The 17,712-nt window shown below is 38.3% G+C and overlaps 1 long non-coding RNA gene and 1 other non-coding gene across 2 annotated transcripts; one reads left to right on the forward strand and one right to left on the reverse strand.

The window, feature by feature from the left end:
- The first annotated feature begins 4,114 nt into the window (after positions 1 to 4,114).
- On the forward strand, positions 4,115 to 4,185 carry TRNAG-GCC (transfer RNA glycine (anticodon GCC)). Its single transcript has one exon. It is a non-coding gene; the product is annotated as a tRNA-Gly (tRNA).
- A 1,382-nt stretch (positions 4,186 to 5,567) lies between these two features.
- Positions 5,568 to 7,150, reverse strand: LOC145074946 (uncharacterized). Its single transcript, XR_013692199.1, has 3 exons — positions 6,999 to 7,150; positions 6,716 to 6,890; positions 5,568 to 5,806 (listed from the first exon to the last, which is right to left on the reverse strand). It is a non-coding gene; the product is annotated as an uncharacterized LOC145074946 (long non-coding RNA).
- Positions 7,151 to 17,712: the final 10,562 nt, after the last annotated feature.

Raw genomic sequence — 17,712 nt, forward strand, 5'->3', positions numbered from 1 at the left:
GAGTTATGGCCTGGAAAGGCGTATGTGTTGTATGTGGTATTTTGGGGAACTCATTAAACATTTATGCTTACAGTGTTGTGTTATGTGGTTCAGGTACTAGTGAGGATCGCGGGAAGGCGCCGACATGATCCGTACACACTGAGAGGGTTTATGTATTTGAGATCTTTTGAGATTCTGGGATTTGTTTATTATGATGACATGGGATACAAATGTTGGATATTGTTTTTGGTGATTAAAAATATGTTTTAATAATGAAAAATTGTTTTGGAAATTTTTGTCGTTACAAGAATACTCACACTCGATCACTCACCCCTACTTGTTCCTTAGCACCCTAAGGATTCTTACTTGGGCTGCTTATCGATCTGGTGTTTCCAGTAGTACGCGCCCAATACTACCTTTCACACTACATCCGTATTCATCCCAAATCCTCCTCCTAGGATCCCAGATCGCAAGTACTCTATGCCTCTCCGAACACAGGCTACTCTCTAGTAGGCCTCTCATAGGCTCCTCTCTACTTCCTACTCGCACTCAAAGCAACTCACAACAGCAGTAACTCTTAGGCTAAAGCATCAAAAATCAGGCCACTCTAGTTCTAAGATATGAAATACCTAGCCTACTCTCTAACATGCATAACATATATCTCATAATATCTCATAGCACATAAAATAAGGGTATTTTGGGAAATCACCGTTCGGGCGCTGGCTGATTGTACACACTGCTCCTTTCCGCTTTTCTCTAGAAAAACTCTTATTTGTTTTTAGGAAAAATCGTTTTTTTATTGAATTTTTTCTCAAATCCTCAGTTTGAGTCCAGACGTACCCGAAGGTGTATCCGAATCCCTCAAACCAAGGCTCTGATACCAACTTGTAACGACGTAAATTTTCAACCAAAATTTTCATTTAAAAATAATACACATAATTCATCCATTGTTTCTTTCAAGAAAATAATAAGTGTCTCAATGTCAATATAAAATCACAATCATAAGTCAAATCCCAGAACCCTCAATCATAATCTCCAACAGATGTGTACAATCATGCCGGTGCCTTCCCGCGATCCCTCGGATGTACCTGAAACACATAACACATAACACGGTAAGCATAAAGCTTAGTGAGTTCCCCAAAATACCACGTATAAATAATTAGCCACTCGAGGCTATAGCTCTGAAAGACCCTCTAGTCAATGTGTCTCAATGGGACCCTCCAGTCCCACAGCTCGTCGGACCCTCTGGTCTCGTCTGGTTGAGAACCCTCCGGCCTCATAATTCGTTGGACCCTCCGGTCTAGTCTAAGCAACACATAATATATCATAAAATACGTATCACATAAGCATGCATAACTCAAGTAAGCATATAAGACCCTCTAGTCACACACACAATTACAACTCTAGGTAAAGTATAGTGAGAAGACTCACCTTGAAGTAAGCAAGCTAATACACCTTGTACACGAATCACCGAAACAGCCTCCGCCTAATACATATGGTGATTATCTTTAATTAGACCAATTATTCTAATAAGCTCCTACTAACCCCTCTCTAACTCTTGGTAAGGGTAAAAGACTATTCTACCCTTCCATGGTCTCCATCACTCATAGATGGTCTAAACTCCATAAGTCAACAGAAGTCAACTTGAGTCAACAGTCCATGTTGACTCAACTCTTCGAGTGCACCGGGAGGACTCGTCGAGTCCATTCGCTCCCTCAGAGGAGTAGACCTGTCGACTCGTCAAGTTGCAACGTATTCAGACTTTATCGAGAAAACCCTATTTGACTCGGCGAGTCCGCACATAGACTCGACGAGTCCATCTAGTCCATACTCCCATTCAGACGTTTTAGGGCAGATCTATCACTCCAAATACTAGATTTGGGCTCCCTAGGCTTGAATGTCACGTAAAGCTTCAATCTTTACGCTCATGCATGGCATATGTGCTCCATAATGCCATTATAAGCCCCAAAAAGAGGTTAAATGCACATGAACTTGCCTCCAGCTCAACAAAGCTCGAATCTTTGGACCCTAAAGGTCCTCTCTAGTCCAGATCTGAGGTTCTAACCTTAAACCATACCCGTATAGCTCTAGAGCACAATATGTTGGGAGAAAACCCTAAAAGCTTCCCAAAAATGGGATCTAACAAACAAGAGGCCAAAATGAGAGCTTTTTACCTCAGAATAGCAGCTAATGGCAGAAGAATGTAAGATCCACAACCTCCTCTTGATTAGATCAACCAAACTCTTACAATCTTTCCTCCAAGAAGCTCAAGAATGCTCAAAATGGTCTCTCTCTCTCTCTCTACCACGAAAAGGGCAGGTTAGGGTTTGTTTCTGTGAAGTGTGGCCACCCAAGGAGTCTATAAGTGCCTTTAAATAGACTCTAAACCTGGGAATTTAGGGTTTCTCTTTCCAGCGCCTACTTGACGAGTCTACTCTCGGACTCGTCGAGTAGATCATTAAACCCACTTCTACTCGGCGAGTCATAGCGCTAACTCGTCGAGTAGATCAATGATCCTTGAAAAATAAATAATAAAAATAATATACCAGGAAATCTGGATGCTACAATAAAACATCAGAAAGAAAGTCAATTTCAAAATAACAAACCCACAAACCATTAAATTGGTGATTTCAAAGATAAAAATAATATAACGTAAAAAAGTGTAACGATTGAAATAGAAACTAACATCAATTGCTAATAGAAGTAAGGTTTAACACTCCAATTGCATGGGAAAAACTTTGAGTCGATGCACAATGAATACAAATGAATACAGAGAACAAAAAATAAGTTAAAATCTATGGGTATGGAATGACACAGTGTAAATAGCGAGATTAAGAATCTCAGTGAAATTGAGGGCAGATACAGGGAAGATTTCACAAAATTCTAGCTGATTTCGTGGAATGTAGTTTCTATTTTCCATATTTTGAGGACTAAGAATCCTCTCTAATAAATGAAAGTTTTTTTTATTTATTTTATTTATTTTTATTTTTTTTATTCATTTGTCACACTCTCATTTAATTTGTCAAATATCATTTTATGGTTATTTTTTATTATTTTTTTTTCCACATGTCATTTTATGAGTTTTTTCTATTTTTTTTTAAATTCCACATAATATTTTAATATAACAATTGCAAAAAATGTATTAACAAATGGATATCAATTTCATTAATAAGCTTACCTTTTAATTTCAAAATTTCTAAAATTAAATCTCATTATTTTTTTCTTTATTTAAATTATTTGTTTAAATTTAAAAGATAAAGGACATTTCCATTATAATAATTCATTATTTTTCTTATTTTCTTATAAATTCAAAGTTCTTAAATATTTTGATATTTATTTTTAATTTTTTTTAAAATTAACCCATGAAATACATGAGTCCTACAACTAGTTAAGAATAAGAAGAAAGAGTAGACGGGAATTAAAATTAAAGTGGAAGCTGTCACGTGTCAAAGTATGGTTGTAAAAAAACAAGTGGTAAATTTGAGTTTTGTTTACTAGAAGAAGTAGAAACAGATAGATTACATTAACAAAGATTATTGGTATTTATATTTTATAATTTCTTTTAACAACTAATTCACTAACCCAGTAATTTATTCCTAAGCATTATGCATTATGCATTTTGAAATTCAAATTCAAATATCATTATGCATTTTGAAATTCAAATATATGTATTTTTTGATCAAGAGTAATAAACATTTCATTGTTTAAGCTTACTCACATATTGTGGTTAACTGGTTATATATATTGAATAGATTTAATTCTTTTTTTCTTTTTTTTGGTAAAGAAGCTTTGATAGAAAAATATATATCAGTTTTATACAAATACTAAATAGTTTTGCTAGAGATGTCTGTGAAATTAAGTTAAGTGGTAATATTATTTTATGAAAGAAAAATGTGACGATTAATTATTTATATTTCAAATTTATATCGAAATAAAAATGTACGTAGAACTTAGAAGTGCAAATCCCATAATGCATCCTTTGTTGATGTGTTCATGTTTACCTTGTTAATATAAATCATTTCCGTTCTTTTTTTTTTTTTTGCTTGCATTCAGAAAAGAAAAAGTAGAGGCTAAATCATTTCAATCTTCAAAGTTTCTCTTGATATTATAGAAGATGATAACTTTTAGGCAAAAAGCACCAGTGGTCTAGTGGTAGAATAGTACCCTGCCACGGTACAGACCCGGGTTCGATTCCCGGCTGGTGCATTTTATAAAGAGCTGTGATGTTTCATGCCTTTCTGTTGGTGGGGTCCATCAGCTTTCTCTGATCTCTAAGTGAAGAGTATATTAGGCCTAACTGAGCTTTTTTTTTTGTTTAATTATTTTGATTTTTGAACATATTTGGTACTTATAAACCATGCTTTTTTTGGCACAAATTGCTATACAAAGATGAAATAACAAAACGATACTTAACAAATTCTCGTATCCTATGGGCAAGTTCCTGAAGTTGTTATCTCACACACGGTATATTTTGATAATCATGTAAATGACCTTCTAACCCAAATTAGAGAATTAAATCACTATCAGGAAATGTTGAAGTGGTATTTCTTTCTTTTGAAAACAGGGATTTAAAGAGTACAACAGAAATACTTATTTGAAGAAAAAACATAAATCTATATGTAAATGTAAGTCACCAGAAAAAAGGATGTTCATATTGGTGTCAACGACCAATTAGTTTGTTTTTTATTTGTATAATATTGTTTAAAAGGCATGGGTTTGTTCGTTATTAAAAGAATAGTATCAAAGTACAATCACTAACATTAAAATTAGAGATATTGTCTATTTGTCCCCAATGATCATAAAAAAAGACTTCTTTCATAATGACAAAAAAATGTTCGAAATATAAAAAATAACCAACAATTTTGAATATTGCAAGTTTTGAAATTGCTTTTTCTGACAAAAAAACAAGTTTCACAAGAACCCGTTTTAAGAAAAATTAGTTGAAATTACAAACTCATTTAATTTCAATCGTTTGGAAAATCCATAAATGGTTCGAAAATAGCTATTTCTAAAATTTAGAACTTGTTCTTCATTTTTTTGGGTTGAGTTCCCAACTTGTTATAAAATCTGAACTTGTTTATGACTTTCAAACTAGTTATTCATGTTACGTATATATTTGTATATGATTTATAAACTTGTTTATGAATTTCAAACTAATTATTCGTGTTACATATAGAGATGCAATAAAAGTATTAAAAACTCATCCCCTACATTTAAATAATTATTGATGGAGTTGGCAACTGAATTTAAAAGAACCTTCACTAGTAGTCCCTAACCACCATAAAATAATATTGACAAGAAGAAACTATTAGATTTCACATTATTTGTACAATTCCTTGGTCAACTTTCATTAGATCCTTCCAATTTTATAAACAACGTGTTTTTCTTAGTTTTAACTTGACAAATAATAACAAATTAGAATGCAACAATAAGTATTTGATTTTGTGAAAGGTCTAGAAGTTGCAATTATAAAGGTCTAGAAGTTTTTATTTATACGTTTTTCATATAAACAATTTTTTCACTTTTTCCAACTCGACAATTCTATTTAAAAACATTTACTAAAAGTTGCAACAACCAACAAAAACACAAAAACAGAAACTCCAGATTCATTAAAAGATGTGCAGAAAGGAAATACTAGGTACATTGTCAGTTCATTTTCAAATCCATAACCATATGCAAAAAGATAAAAGAAATGTCCAAATTTGGTGACAAAGTCACATTCTTGATTTTCCCAAATGAAATCTTCATAACTTGTTCACCATCTACTAATTCATATATCTTTCAAAAGCATGCATCCAGCAAACAACAGCAACACAGGGCAGCCAAACTGCAAAAAAAACACCATTAACAAAAAAAAAAAAAAAAAAAAAAAAATCGACTTATCAAAAGTTTTCAAAATCATGACATAAATTGATGTCACAATACAAACTACGTATCAATCAAGAATTTCTATAAAAAGCATTCAATTTAGCAAAAAACGTACACGAGTCATGTTCAAATACCACCACCATAAGAAAAAACAGCACATGGTTTTTCTATTAAATTCAGCTTTTTTGAAATAAGAAAAAAAAAGTATTTTGTGAAGCGTTTTAAGGTCAGAAGATAAGGATATATTCTCATTCAAAATTTTAAAACAAATTAATAAAATTATAAGCAAAGAATTCTTGTTTAGCACCACAAGTTAGATGGGTGATCATTGCAAATTAAGGATTTGATAATTATCGAAGGAAGAAAAAGACTATTTTATCCTTCAAAAGTGTGACAATAACATAAAGTACATTGGGTCTTTTTTTTTCTGCATCAAAAAGGGAAAAAAGAATGTTTCATTATTTTAAGTTTAACAAGAACAAAAGTCTACAAGAATTTTTTTTCGCCCTTCTCCATTTTTTGTTTTAAAAAAAATTGCACCGAATTTTCTAGGAACAATTTGATGCAAAAGAATCAAGATCTGTAAATAAAATCGGCTATAAAACCCAAGATCAAATTTCCACAAAATATGAACTAGAGAAAATGACCAAAATACCCCTGAAAAACATACACAGGAACTTAGAAATCCCGATGTGAAGTCAGAAGTCCTCTCCACCGGTCAATATCACAGGTTAAAAATCTATCTGACTCAATTACTTAACACAAAAGAAAACTGAAATCAAGCAATCTAGATCCGATCTTTACTCAATCCGAATTGACAATTGCATGCATAAAAGGAGACAGAGAAAAGGGGGAATTTTGTAATTACCAGCCTTCCATGAAACCGGTACTTTGTTGCTGCTGCTGCTGAGGAGGCGGAGCACCGTACTGCGGCGCATACTGCGGTGGATATCCTTGTTGCGGATACCCTTGCGGAGGGTATCCCTGTGGCGGGTAACCTGCTGGTGGGTAAGCATCTTTCGGGTACCCTTCTGGTGGATATCCTATAAGAATCAAACACTATTCCTTAATTCACTATTCAAAAAACCCAATTCCCAAAATCCTCCCAACAAGAAGATCGTATCAGAAACCAAAATGAACGAAAAACGAACCTTGTGGAGGAGGAGCGCCAACTGGGGGCTGGCCTTGATTGTAATAACTCATGATTGTGATGTTCTTGGAGGTTCTTTGAGTGGGGGTTTATGGGAGAATTGTGGTTTTTATAAAGTCGAAAAAGGGGAAAAAGGTTTATAAAGAAGATGGAGGCGTATGGTGTTGATGTGTGTTTGTGCGTGTACGTCACGCATTGGCGGTGGTGAGTGGGGTGACGATGTGGAACCGCAGTTAAAAACTTTAAAGCGCGTGAATGGATGGGAGGGATCTTACTTAAGATAATCCGTAACATATGGGGAGTTTAAATGAAAATTATCTTAACTTTGGGAGGAATTCAAAGTGGTAGTCAACAAAATATGCTTTGAGTTGCGCAATTACAAGACTCATGATAGGAAACAAATAAATTAATTGGTGGAATGATTTTTATAAAACATTTCTTTTTTGAATGGTGGAAGACTTCATTCAAACAAAAATCAAGCTATAAAACAAGTGAAAGGAAAAGGTTTAGACCATGTGTGCGTATTGGCAAATATATTCCATTCATTTCGATTTCGGATACTATCTTTAGGGTTTTGTTTTTAAATTCTTCTTTCTATATATGGTTAATGGTGGAGTCCATGTATACACTAAAATACCATTCTCTTTGTATTACAGGGATCGAGATGTTTTATCCATGCATTTAAACTGGATTGAAACTAATCAAATAGACATGAGTGAAGTCCATTGGTGAAGATATCAACATAATAAAAAATGAAAAGTATATGAAGAACTTGAATTTGACCCAAGGCAACCTAATCTTGAACGAGATGTCCATCTTGATATGTTTGGTTCATTGATGTTGAACCAGATTACAAGACATGTAAAGAATATTAACATTATCACACTAGACAATTGTTTCCTGATCCGAAAACATCCAACTTACAAAGAAGATTATGTAACCAACAAGTTTTTGCAACTATGTTTGCCACATCGTAATACTTGACCTTGGCAGTAAATCGAGAGATAATTGTGACATCCCCAAAATCACGGCCAGAAAAGACCGGTTTGTTTATGCTTTATAAAAATCAGAGTACTTCATTTTATAAAAATGTTGCGGAATTTGTTCCCAGAAAAACATGGTAAATACGTTATTAAAACATTTTCGAAGAAACGTATTTATTTCATTTTAAAACGTTTGGGATGTCATCGTTAATACAGAAACATAAGCATAAACAGAACTTACAATTATTTACACTAGTGATCTACATCTCTTTAAATCTCTCTGTGTAATGTCACTTCATATCAACACCTGTGATATAAATAAACTGAGTGGGTCAGGTTGGGAAACCTGGTGAGTACATAGGGTTTTCAACCCATAATAATATAATTATTATGTTCAATCATCAAACAGTTAACCCAATTACCCATCCCCATTATCTTCTTTATTCTTTAAGGGTCTCCCCTAAGAATCAACTATTTCTCGTTCATTCATTCCTAAGGATCATCCTAAGGAAACAACATGAAGTCCATTGTTGCCAATGACACTTTGGTCAAGCGCAGCTGCTAATTTTGTCACTTAGGCGCAGCTGCCAGAATTGTGACATTTTCTATGAGGTGCTTCTGCCGGTATTGACCTTTAAACGCTACTGTCATGGTCATAAGGCTCCCCATTAGGCGCAACTGCCGATACTATCCTTAGAGCGCAGCTGCTAGGACGTTTACCGTAGATCTAAAACATCTACGGGTTGTGGCGCAGCTGCCAGTGCTCATCTATAGGGTACTAGGTCCACTGCTGCCAATGTATACCTATAGGGCAGTAGGTCCATGCTACCAATGTTCCTCTATTTCAGCTTTTATCCCTCATCATTCATCTACCCATGTTTTACCCAACATATTATGTAGATATAAAATACTTTACACAGTTTACATCATTTAAAACATGTATAAAAATCTTTCACCAGCATAGACAGCAAGTATTCAGACAATATGCGCACATAGCACGTAATTAATAATAAAATACTTCATATCTATGTGTAAGATGAAAGGGACCATGCACTCACCTGAGTAGGTGGTGACTCAACACTCGAACAGCGCTTCGATACTCTCAAAACGATATTCCTTCGATAAAACCTAGTATCGATACCACTAGGGTTTAGTTTAACGATAACCGCGACAAATTAATTAGTCCGAGTATTATTAAGCGTTAATAATACTCGATATAACTCATAATAATAGCCCAAATAATTATTTTAAGGACCTAATAACATTCCTATAATTATTTGAAAGCTATATTAAAAATTGCGTAAGCGTAGCATACTTACAGCGAATTTTATCGAAAACCGGAACTTAATTGGAGTAGCGTTTCGAAACCGAAAAACTCCTTTTTCTCGGGACTCCGGGAGCCTCGGGGCTTCCCTCGGGGGCTAAGGGGCTTAACTAGGGCTTAGGGGGCTCCAAAAGGGTTAGAGAGAGAAAGTAGTTTAGAGAGAGAAGTGAAAATGTGTGAAAAATCCGGAAGAATTCGCATGGTATTTATAGGGACCGAAGCTCGGAATTACGCTGGGCGTACCGAGGGTACGCTGGGCGTACTCCTCGGATAAGATCACCAGCTCGGACCCAGCTGTCTCGCACCCATCGGATGGATCAGATCGGACCTACGCGGGGCGTAACCTCTTCGGACGCGGGGCGTACTGCGAGGGTGGCGTGTCACAATCCGAAGCGAAGCCTTGATCAACAAGCGACGGCCCAGATGCAGCCACGTCATCCATCTCGCATCAGATTTCGCAATTTCCACTCCTGACTTCTAAAAATCATAACTTTCACATACGAGCTCCGTTTTCGACGTTCTTTATATCCACGCGAAGGTGGGAACGTACTCTACAACTTTCGTTTAGACTTTGTCGGCTAATTTTGGCTCGATTTTAAATTTTATATTATTAACGGGCCGGGACACGATTGGTTCGTTAAATCCTCATAACTTCTTCATCCGACATCCGTTTTCGCCCATCTTTTTCTCGTTACGCTACTCTTAACGAGATCTTCGATTCTCGTTCAGGTCGTGTCGGCTAAAAACCGCTCGATCTAATATTCGAATTTCGGGCTGTACACAGCTATTTCGAAACTTCGAAAAATCATAACTTCTTCATACGAAGTCAGATTTGGGCGTTCTTTTTATCGACGCTCTTAGTTAAACATATTCTACAACTTTCGTTTAGATTTCTAAGGCTAAATCTCGCTCTATCATAGATTCACTATTTACGCTTCCCGGTGTCGTGCCGGTTTTCCCGTAAAACTTCGACGGGCCATAACTTCTTCGTTATAACTCGGATTTCGACGTTCTTTATATGTACGGAAACCTCGTGACATATACTACAACTTGGTTAAGATTATTTATTCTAAATAATCTTTTGTCGAAAAGTCGTTTTCGACCCTTATTGCCTCTAAATTGACTACCCGGATTTGTGGGCGTTACAATTATCTCCCCCTTAGGATGATTACGTCCCGGAATCATCAACGAAACATGGTCGTATAATGACTCCATACGTCATCTCTTCATCCTAGGTAATAACTATAACTTCTACATTCCTTCAAGTCTATCTCTCAGACTTATTGACTGTATGCAGTACTCGATCGTGCACCTGCTCTCTACCTCAGGCTAGACTCCCAATTATGACCTTCAAGTCACAATCTCGATCCTTACTGGATACGAAATTGAGATGATTTCTTTTATTACTACTATGGATCGATGTGTCATATTCTAATGACCTATCATCATATGTTGCAACACTTAGGCTTAGGTCTCTTAGAGTTAAATTCTAAAACAGACTATGCCTTTCTTCATGTTCTAATGTGATATAATCACACTTTAACATTAGGCATTTCTAGCTGCCAACTTCTTTAACAACGAGTGCGATACTTCTATTGATCGCTTTGATTTCAATCGTTTGGTTTAAGTCGGACGCTACATCAAACTTGGTTCTCTGAACCACACAACATACTCATCGTAGTCGGACTCGATTTGATATGACCACTAGGGTCGGAATATCAACAATCTTCTTAGTCATTACCGAAACGATGGTAACAACACATTTGAATAAAACGAAATCAATTACTAGCTTCTTGGTAACCTTGTGACTTTCCCTGATCCAAGTGTGAGTCCTGTGCTTCTGGTAGTATAGGCCTCTACTACCATTCACACCTACTCATACTCATCCCAAGTACTGTCCCGCAGTTTTCCAAGTCACCACACAAGAAGATCACATAGTAGCTTAACACATCAAATATCAGAACGAAGGTTTTATTACTCCTTGAAACTATTACATAGGTGTTCAAGTTCACCCTAGACTATGCCTCTAATAGGCTACATCATATGACACTATCTATATGGCTTCTTCATAACTTGATCTCTATATATCCATCCTTACTCCTGATTCCTTGCATCGTCAGCTGCTTCGTCAAGGATCATTTGAAATGCTCTTGCCTTTGGTTTTGGCGGCACATTTGGCTTTGTAGCCCCTTCTCTTTTTGGGCAATCTTGCTTGAAGTGCCCTTCCTCGTTACATTCGTAACACACCCTTTTGTTGAATTTACACTCGTTGGCATAATGCCCATGCTTCCCACACTTGAAACAAGTCACCTCCTCACCGCATTTTCCAGAGTGTTTCTTTTTGCACTTCTCGCACCATTTTTCTTCACTCCCTCCTCCTCTAAACTTCCTTGTATTGGACTTGCTTCTCTCATCGGGATTCGCAGACCCCTCAAACTTCCTCTTTTCGCCAACCTCGGTCTTGTTGGCGGCTCTTCCCTTGATCATCTCCTCAACCGACTTGGCAGCCCAAATAGCTGCTTCCAAAGTAGGTGCCTGACGCACTGGCACCGCATACTCCCATGGAAGTCCTTTTGCATACTTGTCGACTTTCGTCAGCTCATCTGGAACAAGACGTAAGGCGAACTCCATCTTCTCTGTGAAATTGTTGGTGTATTCATCAACTGACATGCTTCCTTTCTTCAAGGTAAGGAATTGGTTTTCCAGCTCGAGCAGATTTTGGGCTGAGCAGTACCTACGTTTGAACTGCACCAGGAATTCTGCCCATGTTAGTTGCAGGGGCTCATTGGGGCTCAGAGTTTTCCCCAAGGTATTCCACCAACGTACAGCGCCTCCTCGAAACTGACGCACTGCAAATGTGGTCTGTTGTTTTCCTCTGCAACCGCACGTCATGAAAGCTAACTCCATCTCCGAGATCCAATCCATGACCCCGATCGGATCCTCCTTTCCAGTGAAAGTCGATGGCTTGCAAGTCAGAAAATCCTTGTACTTGCATCCATTCCTCTCGACTTCGTCATCTTGGTTGTTTTGTCGAACTATTGGTGGGTTGACTTGACCAACAGTCCCACTATAGTTCTCCTCCTCAGTCTGCCCTTCATTCAACTCGGGCCGTTCGATCTGAATAGTGGCTTCCTCTCGATTTTGCTGGAGCAAACGTCTAGTTTCCTCCATTTGACGATCCAACATCGCCTGGATCATTGCTTGCACTCCGGCCATTGTTATTGGCTCAGCAGCGGCTACTACAACCGGTATTTGCTCAATCACTGGGGGTTGGTTTCGGTTCCCATTTGCATTCACGTTTCCGCTACGGGTTCTTGCCATCTTGATCTATACACCGAATAAGGTGAATCTAGGCCTTTACTTAGGATTGACGGTTAAATCATCCTTATCACTCCGAAACGTTTATATGCTAGTTCTAATATCGTAGTCCTACGTTTAGAATCCTAAACACATAAGGTTTCCAGATCCGGTCGGCAACAGACCATAGATCCGAACAACTAACAGCATATCAGGCACAAGTATTTAGCACATAAAAGCATTTTAGGCATAATTCCTAAAATAATCTAGTGCTCACACCTCACAATCATCGCTTAGCATTCTAAGTTTAAGTCTAGAAATAAATCCATATTCCTAGTTCGCTTAAACTAATACTCTGATACCAACTGTGACATCCCCAAAATCACGGCCAGAAAAGACCGGTTTGTTTATGCTTTATAAAAATCAGAGTACTTCATTTTATAAAAATGTTGCGGAATTTGTTCCCAGAAAAACATGGTAAATACGTTATTAAAACATTTTCGAAGAAACGTATTTATTTCATTTTAAAACGTTTGGGATGTCATCGTTAATACAGAAACATAAGCATAAACAGAACTTACAATTATTTACACTAGTGATCTACATCTCTTTAAATCTCTCTGTGTAATGTCACTTCATATCAACACCTGTGATATAAATAAACTGAGTGGGTCAGGTTGGGAAACCTGGTGAGTACATAGGGTTTTCAACCCACAATAATATAATTATTATGTTCAATCATCAAACAGTTAACCCAATTACCCATCCCCATTATCTTCTTTATTCTTTAAGGGTCTCCCCTAAGAATCAACTATTTCTCGTTCATTCATTCCTAAGGATCATCCTAAGGAAACAACATGAAGTCCATTGTTGCCAATGACACTTTGGTCAAGCGCAGCTGCTAATTTTGTCACTTAGGCGCAGCTGCCAGAATTGTGACATTTTCTATGAGGTGCTTCTGCCGGTATTGACCTTTAAACGCTACTGTCATGGTCATAAGGCTCCCCATTAGGCGCAACTGCCGATACTATCCTTAGAGCGCAGCTGCTAGGACGTTTACCGTAGATCTAAAACATCTACGGGTTGTGGCGCAGCTGCCAGTGCTCATCTATAGGGTACTAGGTCCACTGCTGCCAATGTATACCTATAGGGCAGTAGGTCCATGCTACCAATGTTCCTCTATTTCAGCTTTTATCCCTCATCATTCATCTACCCATGTTTTACCCAACATATTATGTAGATATAAAATACTTTACACAGTTTACATCATTTAAAACATGTATAAAAATCTTTCACCAGCATAGACAGCAAGTATTCAGACAATATGCGCACATAGCACGTAATTAATAATAAAATACTTCATATCTATGTGTAAGATGAAAGGGACCATGCACTCACCTGAGTAGGTGGTGACTCAACACTCGAACAGCGCTTCGATACTCTCAAAACGATATTCCTTCGATAAAACCTAGTATCGATACCACTAGGGTTTAGTTTAACGATAACCGCGACAAATTAATTAGTCCGAGTATTATTAAGCGTTAATAATACTCGATATAACTCATAATAATAGCCCAAATAATTATTTTAAGGACCTAATAACATTCCTATAATTATTTGAAAGCTATATTAAAAATTGCGTAAGCGTAGCATACTTACAGCGAATTTTATCGAAAACCGGAACTTAATTGGAGTAGCGTTTCGAAACCGAAAAACTCCTTTTTCTCGGGACTCCGGGAGCCTCGGGGCTTCCCTCGGGGGCTAAGGGGCTTAACTAGGGCTTAGGGGGCTCCAAAAGGGTTAGAGAGAGAAAGTAGTTTAGAGAGAGAAGTGAAAATGTGTGAAAAATCCGGAAGAATTCGCATGGTATTTATAGGGACCGAAGCTCGGAATTACGCTGGGCGTACCGAGGGTACGCTGGGCGTACTCCTCGGATAAGATCACCAGCTCGGACCCAGCTGTCTCGCACCCATCGGATGGATCAGATCGGACCTACGCGGGGCGTAACCTCTTCGGACGCGGGGCGTACTGCGAGGGTGGCGTGTCACAATCCGAAGCGAAGCCTTGATCAACAAGCGACGGCCCAGATGCAGCCACGTCATCCATCTCGCATCAGATTTCGCAATTTCCACTCCTGACTTCTAAAAATCATAACTTTCACATACGAGCTCCGTTTTCGACGTTCTTTATATCCACGCGAAGGTGGGAACGTACTCTACAACTTTCGTTTAGACTTTGTCGGCTAATTTTGGCTCGATTTTAAATTTTATATTATTAACGGGCCGGGACACGATTGGTTCGTTAAATCCTCATAACTTCTTCATCCGACATCCGTTTTCGCCCATCTTTTTCTCGTTACGCTACTCTTAACGAGATCTTCGATTCTCGTTCAGGTCGTGTCGGCTAAAAACCGCTCGATCTAATATTCGAATTTCGGGCTGTACACAGCTATTTCGAAACTTCGAAAAATCATAACTTCTTCATACGAAGTCAGATTTGGGCGTTCTTTTTATCGACGCTCTTAGTTAAACATATTCTACAACTTTCGTTTAGATTTCTAAGGCTAAATCTCGCTCTATCATAGATTCACTATTTACGCTTCCCGGTGTCGTGCCGGTTTTCCCGTAAAACTTCGACGGGCCATAACTTCTTCGTTATAACTCGGATTTCGACGTTCTTTATATGTACGGAAACCTCGTGACATATACTACAACTTGGTTAAGATTATTTATTCTAAATAATCTTTTGTCGAAAAGTCGTTTTCGACCCTTATTGCCTCTAAATTGACTACCCGGATTTGTGGGCGTTACAATTATCTCCCCCTTAGGATGATTACGTCCCGGAATCATCAACGAAACATGGTCGTATAATGACTCCATACGTCATCTCTTCATCCTAGGTAATAACTATAACTTCTACATTCCTTCAAGTCTATCTCTCAGACTTATTGACTGTATGCAGTACTCGATCGTGCACCTGCTCTCTACCTCAGGCTAGACTCCCAATTATGACCTTCAAGTCACAATCTCGATCCTTACTGGATACGAAATTGAGATGATTTCTTTTATTACTACTATGGATCGATGTGTCATATTCTAATGACCTATCATCATATGTTGCAACACTTAGGCTTAGGTCTCTTAGAGTTAAATTCTAAAACAGACTATGCCTTTCTTCATGTTCTAATGTGATATAATCACACTTTAACATTAGGCATTTCTAGCTGCCAACTTCTTTAACAACGAGTGCGATACTTCTATTGATCGCTTTGATTTCAATCGTTTGGTTTAAGTCGGACGCTACATCAAACTTGGTTCTCTGAACCACACAACATACTCATCGTAGTCGGACTCGATTTGATATGACCACTAGGGTCGGAATATCAACAATCTTCTTAGTCATTACCGAAACGATGGTAACAACACATTTGAATAAAACGAAATCAATTACTAGCTTCTTGGTAACCTTGTGACTTTCCCTGATCCAAGTGTGAGTCCTGTGCTTCTGGTAGTATAGGCCTCTACTACCATTCACACCTACTCATACTCATCCCAAGTACTGTCCCGCAGTTTTCCAAGTCACCACACAAGAAGATCACATAGTAGCTTAACACATCAAATATCAGAACGAAGGTTTTATTACTCCTTGAAACTATTACATAGGTGTTCAAGTTCACCCTAGACTATGCCTCTAATAGGCTACATCATATGACACTATCTATATGGCTTCTTCATAACTTGATCTCTATATATCCATCCTTACTCCTGATTCCTTGCATCGTCAGCTGCTTCGTCAAGGATCATTTGAAATGCTCTTGCCTTTGGTTTTGGCGGCACATTTGGCTTTGTAGCCCCTTCTCTTTTTGGGCAATCTTGCTTGAAGTGCCCTTCCTCGTTACATTCGTAACACACCCTTTTGTTGAATTTACACTCGTTGGCATAATGCCCATGCTTCCCACACTTGAAACAAGTCACCTCCTCACCGCATTTTCCAGAGTGTTTCTTTTTGCACTTCTCGCACCATCTTTCTTCACTCCCTCCTCCTCTAAACTTCCTTGTATTGGACTTGCTTCTCTCATCGGGATTCGCAGACCCCTCAAACTTCCTCTTTTCGCCAACCTCGGTCTTGTTGGCGGCTCTTCCCTTGATCATCTCCTCAACCGACTTGGCAGCCCAAATAGCTGCTTCCAAAGTAGGTGCCTGACGCACTGGCACCGCATACTCCCATGGAAGTCCTTTTGCATACTTGTCGACTTTCGTCAGCTCATCTGGAACAAGACGTAAGGCGAACTCCATCTTCTCTGTGAAATTGTTGGTGTATTCATCAACTGACATGCTTCCTTTCTTCAAGGTAAGGAATTGGTTTTCCAGCTCGAGCAGATTTTGGGCTGAGCAGTACCTACGTTTGAACTGCACCAGGAATTCTGCCCATGTTAGTTGCAGGGGCTCATTGGGGCTCAGAGTTTTCCCCAAGGTATTCCACCAACGTACAGCGCCTCCTCGAAACTGACGCACTGCAAATGTGGTCTGTTGTTTTCCTCTGCAACCGCACGTCATGAAAGCTAACTCCATCTCCGAGATCCAATCCATGACCCCGATCGGATCCTCCTTTCCAGTGAAAGTCGATGGCTTGCAAGTCAGAAAATCCTTGTACTTGCATCCATTCCTCTCGACTTCGTCATCTTGGTTGTTTTGTCGAACTATTGGTGGGTTGACTTGACCAACAGTCCCACTATAGTTCTCCTCCTCAGTCTGCCCTTCATTCAACTCGGGCCGTTCGATCTGAATAGTGGCTTCCTCTCGATTTTGCTGGAGCAAACGTCTAGTTTCCTCCATTTGACGATCCAACATCGCCTGGATCATTGCTTGCACTCCGGCCATTGTTATTGGCTCAGCAGCGGCTACTACAACCGGTATTTGCTCAATCACTGGGGGTTGGTTTCGGTTCCCATTTGCATTCACGTTTCCGCTACGGGTTCTTGCCATCTTGATCTATACACCGAATAAGGTGAATCTAGGCCTTTACTTAGGATTGACGGTTAAATCATCCTTATCACTCCGAAACGTTTATATGCTAGTTCTAATATCGTAGTCCTACGTTTAGAATCCTAA

Source organism: Lactuca serriola, chromosome 9, assembly GCF_051521515.1.
Source record: "Lactuca serriola cultivar US96UC23 chromosome 9, Lser_US96UC23_V15, whole genome shotgun sequence".
NCBI lineage: Eukaryota > Viridiplantae > Streptophyta > Magnoliopsida > Asterales > Asteraceae > Lactuca > Lactuca serriola.